This window comes from Myotis brandtii, unplaced genomic scaffold, assembly GCF_000412655.1.
Source record: "Myotis brandtii unplaced genomic scaffold, ASM41265v1 scaffold197, whole genome shotgun sequence".
Lineage (NCBI taxonomy): Eukaryota > Metazoa > Chordata > Mammalia > Chiroptera > Vespertilionidae > Myotis > Myotis brandtii.
In genome coordinates, this window is record NW_005357346.1 from 2,284,660 (window position 1) to 2,294,876 (window position 10,217).

Genomic DNA, 10,217 nt, shown 5'->3' on the forward strand with positions numbered 1-10,217 from the left:
AGGGTTTGCCAGTCTTTGGAGTGACAAAGAATGGAGCACTCACTCCAGGGCCTGCCTGTGGCTGTGCTGGGGAGGAGGATCTGGTCCAAGACACCCCCCTCTCCCCAGCCCTACTCGGGGTTTTTCAAGACTGTGTAGTTGCCAGCAGCTGATTCCAAATAATTTAGACCTCCACTGCAGTTTATGCTTTGAAGCCAAAGTTTAAGAGAAACAAAGAATTTGAAAGCATATTTTATTAAATGTTTCTTGAAGACGTTTCAAGAGAAAACCACTTGTAAAGAAATTCTTTCTTTATCCTTCATACTTCTTTCAACTAATAAGTGCCTGTCTATCTCACAGGGTTACTGTTAGCATGCAGCATCCAATAATGTGTGTGTGTGTGTGTGTGAGAGAGAGAGAGAGAGAGAGAGAGAGAGAGAGAGAGCTTTGTTGACTGCAAGGTGCAGAGGAAATGCAAGGTGGCATGATTTTTATTACAACAGAATCAGTCCCCAATATGACAAATTAATCTTAAGGACACAGTTGGAATAGGAGCAGAGTGAAAAATTTCTGCTCAAACCTCAAGTGATTTAAGCTGATGAAAGCCACAGAAAGAGCCAAGCTGCCCCGAAAAGGCTTGGATAAGAGAGAGAAATTTAACCCGGGTAAGCACAAGTAATATGCTTTAGAGCAGTGGTTCTCAACCTTCCTAATGCCATGACCCTTTAATACAATTCCTCATGTTGTGGTGACCCCCAACCATAAAATTATTTTTGTTGCTACTTCATAACTGTAATTTTGCTACTGTTATGAATCGTAATGTAAATATCTGATATGCAGGATGTATTTCCATTGTTACAAATTGAACATAATTAAAGCATAGTGATTAATCACAAAAACAATATGTAATTATATATGTGCTTTCCGATGGTCTTAGGCGACTCCTGTGAAAGGGTTGTTCGACCCCCAAAGGGGTCGCAACCCACAGGTTGAGAACCGCTGCTTTAGAGGAAACATTAAACACACTATCAGCCCTGAGTGGCTTGTTAACTCTGGTTTATCAGGTGATCAGGGAGCAGGTGTAGCACAGAAAAGGTGTGGTGGATAGAGAAGCTGGACCACTGTAAGCTGGCTGAGGGACTGCATGGGGACCACATAGGGCCACTAACCACTGACAGGACTGAGGAGTTTCCTGGGATGTGGAACTTGAATGCTAAAATGATGAAAGTCTTGGGCAAACCAGGAGTTGTTCACACTGTAAGACCACAACGGCTCTATTTCTGACACAATCTATGATGAACAAGCCACATAACTTCTCCACACCCATTTCCATTGTTCATAAGTGGAATTACCCTGTGTTCCATTCCTAAGGGGGAATTCTTCTCCCTCATCAAACATCACTAAATTCCATACCTCAACACCAGAGCAAAGATACTCTGGTGTTGTTGTTTTAAAATATATTTTTATTGATTTTAGAGAAGAAGGGAGAGAGAGATAGAAACCTCAATGATGAGAGAGAATCATTAATTGGCTGCCTCCTGCACACCCCCACGCTGGGATTCAGCCCACAACCTGGGCATGTGCCCTGACCGAGAATCGAACCAACCGTGTCCTCCTGGTTCACGCTGGGATTCAGCCCACAACCTGGGCATGGGCCCTGACCGCGACTTGAACCGTGTCCTCCTGGTTCATAGGTCGACACTCAATCACTGAGCGATGCCAACTGGGCATCCAGTGTGGTTTTTTGTTTGTTTGTTTGTTTTTAATTTGAGGGAAAACGCAGAAATATAAGACACTTATGAGATATAAGGTTCCGGAATAAGTCAGGAACTTGTTGTCAGTCAATGGCAGGATTTGGAGGTGTGAAAGAAAGCTGAAGTCATGAGATTCAATGGGGTCTCCTGTGGTTGGAGGTGAGGGCAGAGGAAAGAGAGAAGCTAGTTCAAAGCAGCTCATCCGGATACTATTTCCAGAAAGAAGTCCATGCTGGGAAAATCTATGGACAGAATCCAAGAAAATTGCCAAGTTGGAATTCAAGTAAGTGTGAGGAGAGCAGTTTTGTCCAGAAACTAAGGGAAACGCGGGACCTTAAGAAGACCTAGCTTTTCCAAGGGGCTAGAGAGGCTGAAGAAAGTGGAGTTGACTTTGAACTGGAGGCTGAGCTTGGAAGGACAGAGAAATGGAAAGGATGAAGCTACTGAAGGACCAGCAGGTAAAGAGGTGAGATGGAGGAGACGGAACTTGTTTGCATTCTGGATGGAGTGCCATGAAACTGTGCACCTGGAACTTCTCAAATCTCTTCAGTTTGTATGCTGAGATCTCCTTGAAGTGCAGGTTCCTAATTGGGCAATTAATTATGGCTAACCACTGCACAAGCAGGCAGAAGGAATTGCTGAGATCTTGAAGTGCAGGTTCCTAATTGGGCAATTAATTATGGCTAACCACTGCACAAGCAGGCAGAAGGAATCTGTGAAAGAGAAGAATGAAGTCTCACCTTAATTTGAGGCGGTATGGTGCTCTCTATAAATGCAGTCATTACTCAGAGAAGGGGCTCAGAGTCTCGGATAAGCAGACAGGCTTCCCCTGGCTGTTGAAAGATGGTCCAAAAGAAAGAAGGATGGCATGCCAGGTAAGGGAGACAGCCAAATTGAAGCTATGGGATATGCTTATTTAAAAAAAGTAGAGGAGGCTGGTTGAGAAGTCAATGAGAATTGAAGTAGAATTTGACAATGTTTCCCAACCTTTAACTTCATGGCACTTATTGAAAATGGTAATTATAGTGTGGGGTGAATGGAGGCAACCTAAAAGCATCAGGCTCTGCCACGTGAACTTAATTGAGATAGTTAAGTCAGTGTATATGGCCCATTGATTGATAAGCTCTAGAACTTATTGATAAGCTTTGTTGTGGCCCCACCCCATAACAAAGAAACAGAATTTCTGGAGGATGAGGCCCAGAAATCAGGATTTTAAAAAGATTCCCAGGTGATTCTAATGTGCAGCCAAGGTTGAGAACCACTGCTCTAGAATAACGAGTGAGGAATCCTGTATTGAAGTCCCTGACTGAAGTAAATCAAGTAGAGACATTCAGACTTGATTTGTTAGGACACGGAAAACCAATGTCAAAACTTGAACAGAAAAACTCGAAATGTTCAAAATGGTACTTTAAGGAAAATACTATGACCACAGCATCTGGGATGGATTAAAAAGTTAGGTGATAGCTTGAGAATGGAGGAAGGAAAATATTTTAATACTAAAAGGTGGAATAGTATTTTGTGCAATTAGTGATTTCGTCAAGGTACTTCTGATCACTCAATATTACTGAAACAATCATTTTTAAAAGATTGGAATACATTTTAAGATTTTAAAAAATGTATTTTTATTGAGTTCAGAGAAGAAGGGAGAGGGAGAGAGATAGAAACATCAATGATGAGAGAGAATCATTGATCGGCTGCTTCCTGCACACCCCACACTGGAGATAGAGCCCACAACCCGGGCATGTGACCTGACTGGGAATTGAAATTGAATCCTGGTCGATGTTCAACCACCGAGCCACACTGGCCAGGATGAAATACATTTAAAATAAAAAGTATAAGCAACATTTTCTTCTGGGTATGGTTTGGATGATGATGGTTATGATGATAATGATGTCACCATTCAAAGTATTCTATTGTCAACTAAAAAAAATAAATAAAAAGAAAATCATTTAGTCTGAGTAAGTGAAACATTGAATTTAAAACTCTTTCCTACCACATAGAAGGCACTAAGCTGGACACTAGGAAAACAATAATGAAAAAGATAGGTGATGTGGAACCCCTAATCTTAGCAGACAACCTGAAATATAAAACATCCAGGCTTGTTCCAATGTAGTAAGCACTGTGACAGAAGCATACATATGGAGGAAGACACACAGAATTCTAAAGTGGGGTTAGGAGTGGGGGGTGTGGATTTTTTGATATCTTACCTGGATGAGGGATGAATACGATCAAATAGAGAAGGGAAAAGCATGGACAAATAAAGCGTGAGCTTATGGGTGTGAAGTTGCGCCGCTGCATCCTTTCAAGAAGTGAGTACATTAGTGTGACTAGCGTAATAGCTGAGCAGGGAGGTGCAGGGGCACCAGAGGGGCCAGGGGGAGTGATAGGAGGTGAGAATGGAAAAGAGTAGCTCCTATCTCTGAGTGGTGCATAGCTTTTCTACCAGTCTCTCCTAGAGCGGCAGTGTGTGTGGTCAGCATGGGCTCTGGAGCCAAGTCCCCACCCTGCCACTTGCTAGCTTAGTAACCTAAGGCAGAGTGTTTAATCTCCCCATCTGTAAAATATGGGTAACAATAGGGTCCCTGTCAGGTCTTTGTGATGATTGAATGAGTTAATGCATGAAAAGCACTGAGAAGAGGGCCTAGAAGTTGAAAGTCGGCTATTATTATTAACATAATCAGGAACAACGTGATTGTTTTAGTTCTTGTGTTAGGAAAATGCAGTTTGAAATGTGAATTTTTGTTATCCATAGGTGTATGTACTACATGACTTCACAAGGTCTGTGAGTGGAGAAACTTGCTGAGATAGCTTCTAAAATATCTTACAAGAACACTCACCCACTATAGTACCTGAGAATTTACCACTAGGAGGTTCTTTATAAAATGTTCATACTCTAGGAAGAGGGAACATGGTTTTTTAGCTATAAGCATCTCAGCATGAATTAATTTACCACAGTAGGCAGGAAGGACTGGGCTGAGCCAAGGAAATGCAATGTTGGACAGGTGAGAGTGAGAAGGTTCTAGCTTAGAATGTTGTCTATTGGGAGAGTGGAGTCTTCCCTTTGGGAACTAGGGATCATTTTGGAAAGGGGAAATTAGTTGAAGAGGAGAGCGCCCAGAGGAGAAGAGAGAATTGTTTATTTAATTTTGCTTAGGGCCAACCTTGTTCATGAAAAGTTGCTGAAATGGTTTAAATAAAACTGCAGTCTGTCCTGGCCATTGTAGCTTAGTGGTAGAGCATCGGCCCGTGCACCCACAGTCTAGGTTTCGATTCCGGTCAAGGGCACATGCCTAGGTTGTGGGTTCAATCTCAGGGCATGTGTGGGAGACAACCAATCGATGTGTCTCTCTCACATCGGTGTTTATCTTTCTCTTCCTCCTTCCCTCCCTCCATTCCACCCTCTCTAAAAATCAATGGGAAAAATATCCTCCGGTGAGGATTAACAACAACCACAACAAATTATATAAAACGGCAATAAAGCCATAATTGTTTGAGCCAATTTGCCTTAAAAAATATTAAGGTTATAAGCCCTAATACATTTTATGTAAAATGTTTACTGATACTAACATAGGAGAAAAAATATTTTGATATATAATATGTTTACATATATATTTCCCTTTTTGTTTGAAGTTAAAGCTGACAATGGAATTCATGACTCTCTTGGGGTGCTAATTTCTAGGCGGCAACTGTTTATATGATGTGGGGTGCCTGTGCCAAATCATTGCACATTTACAGCCCTGCTGATGGGGTTTCCCCCTAGAGAGGACATAGTTCATTGGAGCTTTAGTGCAGACACCAGCACAGGCAGGTAACATGTTTTTATAATTGCCACTAGGAAGAAGAGAGGGCCCAAGGGTTCTTTTTCTGCCCAAGAGAGCTCCTCCCTTGTTAGAACTTAATTTGTTGTGTGTATGTGGACCAGATGGGTGGAATTAAACCTTCTAAGGTGTTGTGGTTAGATTGTTTTAAAATGTCTGGAGACTCCAGGAAATGTGAGAAGTCACATTTCTTTTTCAAAGGACCATCCTTTTGTGGTTCAAATGTGGGCTTTTGAAACTGAAACTATAACGCCCATGGCTATAGGGTGGGGGTCTGTTTTCCTTTTCCTCCTATTGGGGTGTATATGAATTTCTTGACTTAATTAATGTTTGTGTTTTGGTAAACATGGCTCTAAGGTAGCGGGAGAGGGGACTAGAAGCTACTTAGTCATTGAGGGAAGTCCTTGCCTTCTACATATTGTCTGCCCTGAAGAACTGGCCTCCCCAGTCTTCCTGCTACAGTCCTTCAGAGCATTCATATATCTGCCTGCCTGTAGTGTTGTAGAATTAAGCTGTAGAAAAAAATCTCAGGAGGCTGCTTACGTGTGTGTGTGTGTGTGTGTGTGTGTGTGTGGTGTGAAAGAGAACAAAATATTGATCTAAAATGAACTCTGAAACTGAAGAAATATAAGCTGTGTGTGATATTGTTCTCTGAAGAAGTTAGCCCAAATGCAGTTTCTTTTCCATTGTAGGTACTGAATTATCTTGAAACCGAATGTGCCCCAGTGGTAAAGGAAGTTAAAAAGATAAGCCCCCTCATTCTCCCTGGGGAAAGAAAAAAACACATATCTACTTTTGGAACACAACGTATTGCTCTTTTTTTTTTGCTTAGCTTTAAGAAAAGTCTAATGAGGTTGGAGCCAGTCAAGAAAATAGCTGAAATAATCAAAATTAGGGCTTCTATGTCCCTTCCATCAGGACCTACTTACATGGCAAATTCTGCAGCCTAAACAGTAGGATTATGTTATGGGTGAATTGTGTGCCCCCCCCCCCTAAAATTTATATATTGCAGCCCTGACCCTCAGTAGCTCAGAATGTGACTACATTTGGAAATAGGATCTTGATAAAAGGCACGTAATTAAGTACTATGGGGTCATTAGAGTGGGCCCTTATCCAATGTGACTGGTGTTCTTATAAAAAGAGATTAGAACACAAAGGGAGAGACGGACACCAGGCACATGCACACACAGAGATGATCACGTGAATGACACGGGGAGATGATGATCACCTACAAGCCAATGAGAGAGGCCTCAGAAGAAACCATCCTGCCAATACCTTGATCTCAGACTTCTAGCCTTCAGAACTGAGAGAAAACAAACTTCTGTTGTTTAAGTCACCCAGCCCATGCTCTTTTGTGATGGTAGCCCTAGCAAACTAAGATATGGACAGATGAGCACAGATATGGACAAATGATAAAGAATTATGAAGGGTCTAGATACCCTCAGGTCAGGGTTTCTTAAAGCAGCGTCTGTATACTACCTGCATCAGAAACACCTATGATGCTTTTGACAAAGCAGGTCCCCAGGCCCCTCTGGACCTAGAGTTTTAAAATGAGGCCCAAGAATCTGTCTTTTCCATAAGACACCCCAAGTGATTTTTTTTGCACACTACAGTGTGAGTGAGACCCACTGTACAAGGTCCTGCCCAGCCTCTGGCTCTTTCCTGGGCCTACCTGGCTGGTACTAATACTGAACTCTGAAACTGAAGAAATATAAGCTGTGTGTGATATTGTTCTCTGAAGAAGTTAGCCCAAATGCAGTTTCTTTTCCATTGTAGGTACTGAATTATCTTGAAACCGAATGTGCCCCAGTGGTAAAGGAAGTTAAAAAGATAAGCCCCCTCATTCTCCCTGGGGAAAGAAAAAAACACATATCTACTTTTGGAACACAACGTATTGCTCTTTTTTTTTGCTTAGCTTTAAGAAAAGTCTAATGAGGTTGGAGCCAGTCAAGAAAATAGCTGAAATAATCAAAATTAGGGCTTCTATGTCCCTTCCATCAGGACCTACTTACATGGCAAATTCTGCAGCCTAAACAGTAGGATTATGTTATGGGTGAATTGTGTCTCCCTCACCCCTCACCCCCCTAAAATTTATATATTGCAGCCCTGACCCTCAGTAGCTCAGAATGTGACTACATTTGGAAATAGGATCTTGATAAAAGGCACGTAATTAAGTACTATGGGGTCATTAGAGTGGGCCCTTATCCAATGTGACTGGTGTTCTTATAAAAAGAGATTAGAACACAAAGGGAGAGACGGACACCAGGCACATGCACACACAGAGATGATCACGTGAATGACACGGGGAGATGATGATCACCTACAAGCCAATGAGAGAGGCCTCAGAAGAAACCACCCTGCCAATACCTTGATCTCAGACTTCTAGCCTTCAGAACTGAGAGAAAACAAACTTCTGTTGTTTAAGTCACCCAGCCCATGCTCTTTTGTGATGGTAGCCCTAGCAAACTAAGATATGGACAGATGAGCACAGATATGGACAAATGATAAAGAATTATGAAGGGTCTAGATACCCTCAGGTCAGGGTTTCTTAAAGCAGCGTCTGTATACTACCTGCATCAGAAACACCTATGATGCTTTTGACAAAGCAGGTCCCCAGGCCCCTCTGGACCTAGAGTTTTAAAATGAGGCCCAAGAATCTGTCTTTTCCATAAGACACCCCAAGTGATTTTTTTTGCACACTACAGTGTGAGTGAGACCCACTGTACAAGGTCCTGCCCAGCCTCTGGCTCTTTCCTGGGCCTACCTGGCTGGTACTAATACCATCTCAGCAAGTGCTGGTGTGTCTGGCACTCTGGCAGATGCTCTGTGGTCCAGGAACCAGGTATATATTCCACTGTAGATTATATCTCTCCAGGTGTCAGCCAGTGTTTATCAGCATGTGGAGAATGCTGGATAGGATGGACCACGTGGAATCCTTAGGGAGTTTACTCTTGGTTCTTAGAAGAAATATGTGCCTCACCTATCTTTTTAAATAATGATCTACAGTACATATTTCTATCATGAACTTTATTTAAAGAAGATATTACCTCGGCACCTAAATTCTCAGAGGGAATACAGGCCATAGAAAGAGCATATCTAACTTTTGCTATCCATCAGTAGAACTTATATGGAAATTTCTCTGACAGGACCTGGTGTCCTTTTACGCCCTGTATAGTAAATATAATATTAGTGAAATAGAGCAATAACACATACAAATAAATAATAATAAATGCGCCAAAACCGGTTTGGCTCAGTGGATAGAGCGTCGGCCTGCGGACTGAAGGGTCCCGGGTTCGATTCCAGTCAAGGGCATGTGCCTGGGTTGCGGGCACATCCCCAGTAGGAGATGTGCAGGAGGCAGCTGGTCGATGTTTCTCTCTCATCGATGTTTCTGACTCTCTATCTCTCTCCCTTCCTCTCTGTAAAAAAAATCAATAAAGTATATTAAAAAAAAAATAATAATAAATGGAAAGGCATCTAGTAAATTACTGCAGCCAGGCTCTGTGCTTTCTCGCATTTCTTCATTTCCAAAGGGAATGGGAATGGAAAGTATTCTTTCATATACTAGTAGCATAAGGTGAATTTTCTTTCCCTCATCTGTGAACCAAAGAGAACTGAAGCTACAGAAAGAGAGAAATAGTTGAGAATCCAAAGCAAACACAGTGACAAACATTTTCAAAGTAGGCAGGATAGGTGACATTTTGATTTAAATATGACAGTTCCCTAGGAAATTATAAAATCTGCCCTCTTCCTCATTTACAAATGTGACTGCAGGCTACAACAAGCTTTTGTAAGTTTATTTTTATTTATTTATTTAAAAATAGTGGGGTTTTTTTTGTTGATTTCAGAGAGGAAGAGAGAGGGAGAGATAGACATCAATGATGAGAATCATTGATTGGCTGCCTCTCGCACGCCCCCTATTGGGGATGAGCCCCCAACCTGGGCACGCGCCCCGAGGGGAAATTGAACCATGACTTCCTGGTTCACAGGTCAACGCTCCACCACTGAGACAGGCTAGTCGGGCCACGAGTTTATTTTTTAAACTGACATGTAGACAGGCCATTTGAGGATGTCCAGGTGGGCAGGTCTTTGGGCTGGTTCTCTGTTTTCCTTCTGGCGGCTGGTGCCCACCTGTCCAGGGGAACCTGTGGCCGGCATTTCTTCATCACCTAATGGCAGGCCCTGCCGACTAACTGCATGTTCGTGTCTCTGAGTAGCCTACTCATTCCCACTGGATTTCTATTTCTGAGCGGGTGGGGATGGGAGGATGAATGGCAAATGGCAGTTGTGCTTCGGATGCGTTCCAGAAACAAGAATTCTGGCACTGGAGATAAATTGATTTTAAACTCTAGACCTTAATCGTCCGGAGAGGTTCAGAAGGGAAGCCCCGAGAGCCACCGGGCTTCCCGAGGCAAGAGGAGAGGGAGGACGCGCGCGCTCTTCAAGGAGACAGCCTCCGGCGTGGCCGTGACCGCGACCGCTGTCAGAGGCGCCCGAACAATGCGCGGCGGCGGGCCGGGCTGAACCGGGCTCTCCACTTGGACCCACGCGCCCCTCGTGTGGCGTAAGGATGGGGCTCGTTCCTAGCCGTTCCCGAGCGGCCCTTCTCCTCCGTCCCGGCCTCGGCAAGGTCTCGGCCTGAGGCCAGGCAGCCCCACGGGCCTTG

General features: G+C 43.2%; 1 protein-coding gene across 3 annotated transcripts in view; it reads left to right on the forward strand.

Moving 5' to 3' along the window:
- The window catches only part of LPGAT1 (lysophosphatidylglycerol acyltransferase 1), an 87,800-nt gene that overhangs the window by 22,110 nt on the left and 55,473 nt on the right, over nt 1-10,217 (forward strand). Inside the window, exon 1 of one of the 3 annotated variants that reach the window (XM_005865172.2) lies at nt 9,532-9,750. The exons of 1 other annotated variant lie outside the window; for it this stretch is intronic. The gene's annotated coding sequence lies outside the window, so the exon portion shown is untranslated. Of the gene's footprint in view, nt 1-9,531; nt 9,751-10,217 lie in introns of those variants that run through there. One more of the 3 variants, XM_005865171.2, reaches the window with a different exon arrangement.